The sequence below is a fragment of the Dipodomys spectabilis genome, unplaced genomic scaffold (genome assembly GCF_019054845.1).
Source record: "Dipodomys spectabilis isolate Male_0828 unplaced genomic scaffold, ASM1905484v1 ptg000304l, whole genome shotgun sequence".
NCBI lineage: Eukaryota > Metazoa > Chordata > Mammalia > Rodentia > Heteromyidae > Dipodomys > Dipodomys spectabilis.
In genome coordinates, this window is record NW_024870981.1 from 2,720,909 (window position 1) to 2,733,367 (window position 12,459).

Consider the following 12,459-nt stretch of genomic DNA (forward strand, 5'->3'; position numbering starts at 1 on the left):
TTTGTGCTTTCCAATGATTTTTTCTTCCTGAAAGCCTTTTGGCCCAGGATCCGAGGATGGGCTATGGGACCAGAGACTGCACACCAGCAAAGGGAGATCCAAGCTGAAGTAGAATTTCCATGACCTGTGTTCAAACCCCATGCTTGGTCAAAAAAAACAAACCAATATATATAGAAAATAATTACTTAACTAAATTAGAAAAATAAAGCTCTCTGGTTTGGAATTTCTGCCAGTTTTCTTTTCTAGCCTGGGATTTGAACTCAGGGTCTTGGTAAATCTGTAGTAATGTGAGCGAAGAGTTGCCATTACTTGAGTTCAAACCCCGTGCCAACCAAAAATGAAAAACTAAGTCACTGACCTCGGCAGCGGGAGGTAGTTGTGGAGATGGGAGGGAAGGGATGGTAGGGGAAAAACACAGGAGTAGTAAACAATGTTCAATAAGAAATGTACTCATTACCTTGCTCCTGGAACTGTAACCCCTCTGTAGAACATTTTTACAATAAAAAATATACAGAAAAAAGAGAAACAATGTAGTTCTCAGAGAAGCACTTTGGAGGTAAGGGAAGAACTTTTGAATAGCTGTACAAAACTCTAAACTGCTTTTTTTAATGTCCAGTATGGAACTGAATAAACATAACTGCTTCCATCAAAAAAATTAAGTTACTCTCTTGGAACTGGGGCCAGTATTTCTGCCATTGCTAGTTTTTGAACTTACCGTCCAGGTAACTCTTTTGCAACATGGGTGAATGCGAAGGTCATTGTCCTTGAGGAAAAGAAATTCAGGATAGTGTTCCCAGGGCCTGAATGAAGGCCCTGAAATGGAAGAAATATTTCTATACATGTGTAATATATGATATATACATATATATGCATGTTAATTTCATATTATGAATTTTATTATTGATTTTGTATTGTATTTTTCTTTGATTCATTTATTCATTATGGTATTTAGTATTATTATACACATAATATTATATTTTGCACATCTATTATAAAATTATACAGAATAATTTAGGGCATTGACCCATTTTAATTAACATTTTATTAAGTGTTGAAACATGATACATAATTGAATGGAAGCATTTGTCCCAGTCTTCACATATTTAGAGTCCCTCCTAAGTATGAGCTTTGAGTTCAAGCCCAAGTCTGGCAAAAAAAAATTAAGCCTGGTGAGATATATTATTCTGGAACTCAGAGGAGGGCCGAGGTTATAGTAAGAGGTAGGATAGACAGCAGGTGCTGGAGGCTCACCCCTGTAATCTACTCAGGAGGATGCGATCTGAAGATTCCAACTGCAAGCAGGAAAGTCAACATGAGACACTTTTCTACAGTTAAACACCCCAAAAGCCAGAAGTAGAGCTGTGGTTCAAGTAGAAGAGTGCTAGCATGGAGCACAAAACCTCAGGGATAGGATAGCATCCAGGCCCTGAATTCAAACCCCAGGACTGGCACACACACACACACACACACACACACACACACACACACACACACACACACACACACAAACACACACACACACACACAAACACACACACACACAAACACACACACACCAATATAGAACATTTGCCAGTCAGCCTGCACAAGTTCCATCTCTAGCAACTCAATATTAAAAAAAAAGATGGAGAAGGGAAGGAAAGATTTGCTCCAGAAAGTGATATAGCCAGTGCCAAAATTCCACAGTAGTTCTAATATGTGGGTACAAGACAGAGAGCCTCAGGCAGAAGGTATAGCATGGGCAAAGGTCCTGAGATGTGCTGTAGATCAGGTGGTGTGAGTGGTATGAAGGTTTTATGGCTTCAGAAAAGTCTGGCAGAAAATTCAAGTCTGGGTCAACGTTGACTTGAGTCATAGGGCAGAGGGTGGGGTCCTAGAATGGTGCCCAGGGGGAAGCTTAGCTTGGTTTTTCGCCAGGGACCCAAAGCCATTTCCTGTGGTTGGAAACCTGTTTTCCCAGCTCCTGACCCTCAGGCATCCTTTGCATGGAGGAGTCAGGGCAAACGCAGGGAAGAACTCTTGCTTTAGAAAAGCTTCTAGCCCAATGCCACCAGTGGCTCAACCCCTGTAAATCCTAGCTACTCAGGAGACTGAGATAGAGATCGAGGGTCATGCCAGCTCTGGAGAGGAAAGTTAATGAGAGTCTTCTTGACGATTAACTACCAAAATCCAGAAATGGAGCTGTGGCACAAATGGTAAAGTGGTCACCTTGAAGGAAAAAAGAGACCAGAGCCAAGACCCTGAGTTCAAACCCCAATACTAGCACAGGAAAATTAAAGAAAAGATTTCAGGAGCTCCTAGTCCACTGTGGTGTAAGGCCAGATCACCAGGCACAGGTGGCTTAGCCTGTCCTCCTAGCTCCTCAGGAGGCTGAGATGTGAGGATCACGTTTCAAAGCCAGCCCAGGCAGGAAAGTCTGGGAGACTCAGATCTCCAAGGAACCTACAGAAAACCAGAAGTTGCTCTGTGGCTCAAGTGGTAAGGTGAAGAGCTGGGGACAGTGCCCAGGCCCAAAGTTCAAGCCCCATGACCAACACCTGGCTTGCTTAGACCTTACTCTGTAGCTCTAGGCAGAGTTCTTTCCAGTGGGTCCCTGAGGATCTCCTAATGTCTAGGTGTCCTACAAGTCTTGATAGCAGCCTGTTTGGAGGCCATTGCCTACAGAGCAGGACACAGTAGCAGAGAAGTATCCAGCCGTGGGGCATGAAGATCATCAGAATGGCATCTGTCATGGGTGCAATGTGGATCAGAGCAGTAAATCACTATCTCAGACCACAGTTCTGGGCCAGGAGGGGCAGGAGCTGTAAGATGTCACACCAGATAATGAGAGACTGGGATAGCCAGTACCTCAATGTTCTGGGGCATTAGTTTTGCCCTGGATGAGCTGAGCCCATCACACGAGTATCACAAGAGTGCAAATTTGTCAGTCAGACCTTGGGCAGGTGTTGAGTTGGGCTCATGAAAGTTTTGTAGGCTCAGGAGTCCACAGCCAACTGGCTGCTGCTTGTAGCAGTCACTATCCCAGGAGTCCGAGGGCTCAGTGCCCTGCTTTCCTCATCAGTGCTTGGGGAAGGGGGACAGATGAAGGTCTGGAATCATGGGCCGACTACCAAAGAGCAACCCTAGTGTCCTTCACTTGATCCTGTAGCCCCATGTTGAGATCGAGGGGCAGGTTCCATAGAACTTACTGCCATGGCCCAAACCCCTCAGCCCAAGAAGTACTTAGGGAGAAACCACTTGATCTGGCTTGAGAGTTTACTGTGACTATGACTCAGAACTGCCCCCCCAATTGTAGCTCAGCTCATCCCGGGCAAAACTAATGCCCCAGAACATTGAGGTACTGGCTATCCCAGTCTCTCATCCCCCAGTTCCCTGGGCCTGGAATCTAAAGTATATGCCTCTGTATTCTGAGAATCTAGAATTGTCTAGAAGGACCTGAGAGGGCCAGCTGTTGCCAGAAGATAGATTTGCCTACAATAAGGTATGTTGACATTTACTAGACATCGAACAATACATCCAAGCCACCTTGGCCTCACCTCTCATGTAGCCCCAGATTATCCTTGTTTGGGGAGCCTTCAGTCAGCTATCAAGGTCTAGTTGGCCAGAGCCACTGGCAACCACCCTTCCCCCACACCACTGCCAGCCTGCTGGGAGTGGGAAATGCAGCCAGGGTCCCAGCTGAGAAAAAGACAGGACACAGCATGAGTCACCCTGGCTCCCAGAGGCAGGAGAGAACATATGCCAGCTGGCCCTGAGGACCCAGAATCCCCTGGATGAGGACAAAGATATGGACAGCCAGACTTGTGTCCCAAGGAAAAGTTGGAATATGCAGGTCTCTGGCAATTTGGGACTCATTGTAGACCATGATAGGGGACTAAAGACAAGGTTGCTATTGAGGAAGGGCTCCATCCAAGGTCAGGAAGAGGCAGACAAGCACCCAGGAAGTGGGTAGAGAATGATCAGGGAAAAATACACACACATAGAAACACACACACACACACACACACACACACACACACACACTCACCACCCCCCCCCCCCACACACGGGTAGCCCAAGGACTCAGCAGTCCCTGAGTAACTGAACATCCCAAACTCCAAGAAGATGGCACTACCATCCTCAGACCAAATGTTGACAAAACTCAGAGCCTCTCACACATCTGGAATGGCTCATAAAACAGCATGGCATTTCCTACTGTACACCCCACTATGAAGAAAACTCAGCCACAGCATTTTGGTTGTCAGTCATGGAGTTTGAACTGTGTGCCTGCGTGCTATCCCTCAGCTCTTCAGTTGAAGGTGTGCGCTCTACCACTAGAGCCACAGCACCAATTCCAGTTTTCTGGTGCTTCCCTTGAGTTAACGTCTCACAGACTTTCCTACCCAAGCTGGCTTTGAACTGTGATCCTCAGATCTCAGCCTCCTGAGTAGCTAGGATGACAGTTGTGAGACACTGACAGTGCCCAGTTTCAGCCACCTTCTTACAACCAGGGAAAATCCAAATTGTCAGGCCATAAAGCACATGCAACCCTTCACTTTCAGACTTTGAAACTAGTATCCAAAGCCATTCTTCCTTGGTTGGAGAGAATATAATCGACACTACCCTCCAACCCTACTCCCATTCTCCCACTCCCTGCCTAAGATAGGCCACAACCTCTGGAGTTCTTGGTAAGACAACGTCCAGCCTGCTGTAACTTTACACTTGGGCAAACGTGGGGAGTTCTTAGAAATGGCTGTACACTGAGGCCAGAACCTGGTGTCCCAACAACAGCAACCCCACTCCTTCACCATCTCTGGCAAGCAAGGGGTGTCTTTCTTTCTTGCAGTCCACACACGGATGTGAATATACATCCCATGTTTCAATGATCATTGAGGACTATTTTGGCCTCCCTGGGGCTCGATCTCAGTTCCTGGGAACGGCCCAGCTCCTTAGTGGCTCACAGTCTGGTGTGATCACGTGGACAACAAATGGGGCCATTTCTTGTGTGGGTTTGAACTGAGGATCTGGGAGCTGTCTCTCTGAGTTTTCATGCTCAAGGCTGCTACTCTACCACTTGAACCACAGCTCCACGTCTGGATTTTTGGTGGTTCCATGCATAGAATTGTCTTATCACCTTGCCAGCTTATGGCTGGCTTCGATCTTTGATCCCCAGGTCTCTGCCTACTGAGGAGCCAGGATGTCAAGTGTGAGCCTGAGCCAGACAGGCTCCAGAACCTTTCCTTTGAGCTTCTGTTTATCTCGTGTCAACTAGCAAGCCCTAGTTAAAATAGTCATTTATAGAGGATCATGTTCCTCTCCTAGGTCAGTTAACCCAAGGAGATAAAGTATCTTTGGAAAAGGCTAGTCAGAGTTGGCCTAGGTGAGTGTGTATGTGTGTGTGTGTGTGTGTGTGTGTGTGTGTGTGGGTGTGTGTGTATGAGTTTCAGGGATACCTACCCCCATCTCTCTGGTGCTTCTTTCACCCAGAGGTGAGTACATCCAGGATCCCCAACCCAAGAAAGGAGGGTAGTGGAGGGTACTTAAGGTCACATCAAGTGGGATGATCTGAATTCTATCCTGCAACTGAAGCCAGGAGAGATAATAGAGAGAAGGAGAGATTTAGAGGAACATCAAGGGAAACCCCTTACCTTTGGCTACAAGTACCAGAGAAAAGAATGTATCCATCCTTTTTGGTAGTAAGATAACAAGTGTCCACTGTTCATTTTTTTTTTTTTTGTGAGTCCCAGGACTTGGATTCAGGGACTCAGTTTCATCCCTGAGCTTCTTTTACTCAAGGCTGAGGCTCTATAACTTAATCCACAGCACCAAAACTGGCTTTTTTCAGGGTGGGGTGAAGGAGGTCGTTTATGGGAGATAAGAATCTCGCAGACCTTCCTGCCTGGGCTGGCTCTGAGTCACGACCATCAGAACTCAGCCTCCCGAATAGGCCGGATGACAGGCGACAGCCACTGGCACCTTGTTGGGTATTCGTGCGCACAAAAGACAGACTGGGTCTGAGGAAAGGAAAGGTAAGTGCGGTGCTTGCCTGTTCCCCAGCCTCCCTCAGCCCGGGAGACAATCAGACACAGCTGGGAGCCAAATCCAGCAGGTAAAAAACTCGTTTATTAACAGAGAGCAGCCCCTTTTAAAGACAAAAAGGGCGGGTGGCATGGTAAGGGAGGAAGAGGAACCAATCACTGTCAAGGTCACACCCTATCATTCACCTGAGCCTTCACGGGCTGGTTAGGCACTGATCGGCAGGTCAATTGGGCTCTGCCCACTCAACCCCCTCTCAGTGCCATCTTTGCTGCCCATGTGCTCCACAGTACCTGACTGCCACCATCCATTCATAGTCCCCTAGATCCAGTGCTGGACTACCTGCACTGCATCCTCCTTTTTGTGAGTTGGAAGCAGACCTGTGTGGGTTTGATTCTTCAACCGCCTACCTACCTTTGAGCATTGTTCTGGCTCAATCTGATGCCGGCTTCCTCCTTATCCACAGCAATGACATCGCGCTGTCACAGAACAAATGTCCCCCAGGAGGTGTCGGACCTGGGGTCTTTCCTCTGCACACTGACTCTACTCCCCGAAATGACACACTGCAGCAATGTGAAGTAGACATAGAGTGAATTCAGTTTCTTATAATCAGGGTCTGGCCAGATAGGTGGCAGTGAGGATCAGAGGCTCAGGATAGTGCTGTGCATCTGGACAATGCGATGCCTCCTCATCCACTTTCCTTTAACTGTCTTAGCAGAGGGTAGTGGGGAAAGACTCACCAGACAGACTGACAATGAGTAACCATCACGGTCTACCCCGGGCACAGAGGGGCTTACCTAAGGGAGCTAGTTCCACAGTCCAAGTGGGAATGATCCTGACACACAGCCTACCTCCAGAATGAGAGGGTCACCTTGGGTCCCAGCCACATGGGAACGCTGAGCCAACTCCTCCAAGACAAATTCAACAAGTTACTGAGAGAGAGACAGAGACAGAGACAGAGAGAGAAAGAGAGAGAGAGAGAGAGAGGGAGAGAATTACACTTAAGCAGGCTGCCGGTGGCACAGGCCTACAATGGTAACTACACATTGAGATATGAGGATCATGGTTCATAGCCAGCCGAGGCAGGAATGTCTGTAAGACGCTTATCTCCAAAGAACCACCAGAAAACCAGAAGTGGTGTTGTGGCTCAATTGGTAGAGCCCTAAACTTGATCTGAGCAGCTTGTGGACAGTGCCCAGGCCCAGAGTTCAAGCCCCACGACTGACAATAAGTGGACTTCCCACCACAAGAAATGGACTGAATAGCACCCATTGTCCTAGGGAGCATGGCCGAGAAGTCAGGCCAAGCTTCCTGTCTCCTGGGGGTCATGAGTAGGTCACCCAGCTTTTCCGTGCCTCATTTGCCCCAGCTGCAAAGCTGAACAGTGAAGGATCCCCTTCCTCATGAGGATAGGGTAAGGATGAAAGAGAGCCATGTTTTGTTTCATAATCCCATACCTGTAGCATGATAAATAACAGGCCCCTTCTGAGTCCTTTCCAGGTATCTTCTTGTTATATGCTCACAGAATTGCCAAGAAACTTATCTGATGACCGTTGCCTCTATGCCTGGCCCTGCCCCAGATTTCCCCTTGTATTGATCCCTTGTTTCCTCACAACTGTCCTGTGAGGAGACTGAGGACCAATGGTTCCAGGCTGAACCCAGAGCTTCAACTGTGGTCAAAAATCGGCTGCTGTGGACTAAGAGTTTGGGACAGTAATCTAAACCGATGACTGAGCATGATGCTACATATCTACCATCCCAACTACAGAGGACCAGGCATGGTGACACCTGCCTGTCACAGGAGTACCATGATCCAGCCAAGCCTGAACATATATGGAGTCTCTATCTCAGAAATGCCCAAGACAGAAAGGCTTGGCTCCCATGGAACAAGACCTGATTGGAAAGCCTAAGCTCTTGAGTTCAAACCTTAATATACCAAAAAGAATCTGCGGCCTGGTGCCAGAGGCTCATGCCTATACTGCTACCTACTCAGGATGCTGAGATCTGAAGATCACAGGTCAAGATTTAAAGTAGGGTTGGCCTTGCCCATCAGACATCATGATGAGATGACCCAGAGTCTGACCCATTCCAATAAGGTCCATACTAACAGGGCTCACAGCCTTAATAAGTGCTAACCATGCTCTCTGTCCCCCTGGGGAGCCAACCCCTAAGGGCCCCACCCCCAGGTCCTCCCATGCTCCCTCTGCCACCAACCAGGCCCAAGAGAGTAGACAGTTCCAGATCACAAAGATCCCTTGTTCTTATAATTTAAAGGTGCTGAGTCCCCTTCAAATGTCTCACCCTTCCAAGCCCCCAGACCTCAGCCACAAAGTTCATGCACCCCCCCAAAAACAGCGGTTAGAAGTTACCAAAGGGTCCAGCACTCCTTGTAACAACCAACTTCTACACACACACACACACATACACACAGAGCCATCACGGGTGGCTCCTGTCTGTCATCCTAGTTATTCAGGAGGCTGAGATCTGAGGATCACTGTTCAAAGCCAGCCACTCAGGAAAGTTTGTGAAGCTCCTATCTACACTGAACCACCTAATGGCCACAGGTGGAGCTGTGGCTCAAGTGTCAGAGCTCTAGCTTTGAGCAAGATATCTCAGGGACAGCACCTAGGCCTTGAGTTCAAGGCCCAGTTCTTCTACCTCCAAACACACACAATCACAGACACAGACAGTCAGACAGACAGACACACACACACACACACATGATAGCCCAAGGATTCCGCAGTCCCTGAGAACAGAAACATGAACTCCCTCAATTAGGATCAGATCCCACCCACTAGAAGGTGGCAGTACCAACATCAGACCCACTGTAGACAAAACATTGAGCCGCACATATATCTGGAATGTCTCATAGACCAGTATGGCAGTTCCTATCATGCACATTGCTATGTGGAAAACTTAGTCACCTCTTTTTTTGTTGTTGGTCAAGGTGTTTGAACTCTGGGCCAAGGTGCTGTCCCTCAGCAATTCAGCTGAAGGTGAGCACTCTCCCACTTGAGCCAAAGCAACACTTCCTGTTCTCTAGTGGTCTATCATCAAGTCTCACAGACTATTCTGCCCAAGTTGACTTGTAACCACGGTCCTCACATCTCAGCCTTCTGAGTAGCTAGGATGAGAGTTGTGAGCCACAGGTGGCTTCTGGTTTTGGCCACCTTCATATACACAGAGGAAACCCATCTCGTCAGTCCGCAAACTTTTTGCAACCCTTCACTTCAGATTTTGATACCCAGCATCCAAATCTATCCTTCAATGGAGAAAATAAAGACAAAACAATCACACCTGCACCCCTTCTCCCACTCCCTGCCTGTCACAGGACACGTCCTCTTGAAGCTGTGGCTTCAAACTGGGGCAAAATTGGGGAGTTCTTACAAATATCTTTACAGTGAGGCCAGCACTTGGTCTCCCAAACACAGCATCCTCCCCACAACCCCACACCTCCACCATCATTTGCAGGCAAAGATGTCTTACTTTCTTTCTTTTTTATGTTGTGGGGCTTGAACTCTGGGCCTGGGTGCTGTCCCTGAGCATTTCAGCTTAAGGCAAGCACTCAATTACTTGAGCCACAACACAACTTCTGGTTTTCTGGCAATTCCTTTTAGGTAAGAGTCTCAGGGTCTTTCCTGATCAGGCTAGCTTTGACCCGTGACCCTCAGATCTCACGTCCTGAGTACCTAGGATAACAGCCATGAGCTACTGGCACCCAGCCAAACAAACTTCCATTCCTGTCATCCTCTCCCCCCAGGAGACTGAAATCTGAGGACTGCAGTTGGATGCCACTTAGCAGCAAGGCCCGTGAGAACTCTTTATCTCCAATTAAACATCCCAAAAAGCTGGAAGTGGAGCTGTGATTCAAATGGTAGAGTGCTATCTTGGAGCAAAGAAGATAAGATCCATGCCCTACTTTCAAGCTTTTTCTAGCATAGACCCACCCAAGAAAGGGAAGCAAGTGGGCACACGGGAGCTCAAAGCTAACACATAATACTCAGGACTCCCAGAACAGACCCCATCCAGCTCTGATTCTCTAGATTCTATGTCCTACACCATGGCAGTCTTAGATGGGACTGACCATGCACCAAGTTGGGACATTCAAGTACAATTTCATACTGAAGATCCCCTGACCTTATCACTCAGGATCTCTCGCTGTCCTGCCTGAAAACTAGGCAGTGAGGTAAGATCTAGTTATCCACCACATGATATGGGAACCAAAGGGATTCCTGGTCAAGGGACAGAGACTGGGGGGATCTAGTTCCCTCTTTGGGAGATGAAAAGGACTGCTCTATCCCAGAAATTTTCCTATGTTGTGAGTATTATCAAAGAAACAACCCTGCTCAGACCACAGTGCCTCTGATTTTTCCACCAGCCTCTACCCAGCTCTGCCCCACCTTCAGCCTGCCCTCTCTGAATCCTAGATCTGCCATCTATACTAAAGAGTGAGCCAGCCAAGAGACGCACTTCCTGCCCTCATTCCTAGGCTGTCCTGTGTCAGTGGCATGCTTACCTCAGTCTTTGGTGAAGGAATGAACACCGGGAGTGATATCGTCAGATTGAGCCCTGGAAAGTCCTAGTCCCTAAGGGTGTACTGCACAGGCATCCTGCAGTGAACGGCAGCCAGGTTGTCAATGATGAACCCAAGGTGCCAGGACTTTTACTAGCAGTGTGGCTGGATCAAAGGCTGGTAGTCTATGTTGTCAGGCGAGGTCATGGCTCCAAAGGCCTGACACACGTGACCCAGGATCATTCTCCCTTTTCAAATTCCTACTTATACTTTGATCCCCTCTTGAAACTCTCTCACTCCAATACCTCCCTAGCCCTTGGAAACTTTCATTTTATCTGACCAGAAAATAAACTCAATGAGGCTGGGCATGATTGAAACCTGGTGACCCACTCTGAGCCCTAGGTTCTACCCGAGGCTGGTTCCCTATATTGTCAGTGACCACACAGCTCCTGGATGGCATGAAGTTTCTGAGGGGTCAGTGGCTTGGTCCTCCATACTGGCTTTAGGCTCTGAAACTGTCCCCACATAGATTGTGAATAATTGGCTCCCTTGATCCAGAGACTCCAAACCATGGCTTGCATGTTCTCCCTTCTTCCTTCCTTTCCTTTTTTTCTCCCTCTGTCCTTCCCTCCTTTCTCTCTTTACTTTCTTTGTGTCAGTTCTGGGCCTTGTACTCGGAGCCTAGGTGCTGTCCCTAAGCCTTTTTACTCAAGGCTAGCAGTCTATGGCTTGAGCCACACACCCATTTCTGGTGTTTTGTTTTTGGTAGTTAATTGAAGACAAGAGTCTTACAGGCTTTCCTGCCCGGGCCAAAAGCCTCAATCCTCTGATCTCAGCCTCCTAAGTAACTAGGATGACAGGCTGAAGCACTGGCATCCAGATCAATCCAAGGTTTCTTCATGGGCTGTGGAACCAGTCCTGGAACTTTTCGTTGTCTGTGACCTCCCAGAGCCTCGTGCACACTGTAATGGTTTGTTGGTTAAATAAATGAGCATCTGTCTATAACAATACTACAGAAAATCCCATCTGATTCAGGTAAGAATCCTCTGTGGGGGAGTGGGGAGAAAGCCTGATGTAGCTCTCCCACAGTTCTCCCTCCTCCCTCTTACCCACTCCTGGTGCCACAACACTTAACTGTTTTGGCTCTGAGGGTGTGAGCCACTATGTACTCGCTACATTCCAGGGCCTCTGGGATGCCTGTCTTCTCAACGATCTCTGTCCAGCAGCTGACCAGCTCTGTGGCACTCAATTCACCATGGAGGTGTGAATGAGTTTGCTGTGAGCTGAATGGCTGGCTCAAGGGGACTCCTGTCCTCCCCCTGGGGCCAGCCAGGATTGTCCACCACATGTGGCCCCTAAATTTCATGTTGCAGATGAAGGATTCTTGAGGTAGCCTGGGTTCTCTGAATCTCCCAGAGTCCAGTACAGGTGCTGGGAATCATCTCTGCTCATTGCTGGCAGGCTGGGGATGGTGAGGTCACAATGTCTGTACCCCATAATGTCCTCGATTGGGGTCATCACCCTAGAGAGATGCAACAGCTGCCAGAGAAAGGCAGTCAAGGCACAACGTTCAAAGAAGATGACAATCTGGCTTGGGAACTCTGCCTGTGCCACTTTGAACATCATTGTTTGATGGCTGAAATCATCCATCTAATTTGATCCATAATCCCAGGTATTAGTGGAAATTGCCAGCTTAAATTAAAAAAAACCTGGAAAATGTGGTATTTAATTTGTCCCAATCAAACAAAGTGTTCCAAAATCAGTGGTCCCCTTTTCCTTCCAGACTGCCTATAACAGGTTACAGAAACTGGCATTCAGCCAGCCCTAGCTAACTGCCACCTCCTGATACCGAGCAGGCTCCAACAGGGGAAGTGGACTTGCCTACCACTGCCCAGCTGGAAACAGCCCAGGTGGGACACAGACTGGATTCT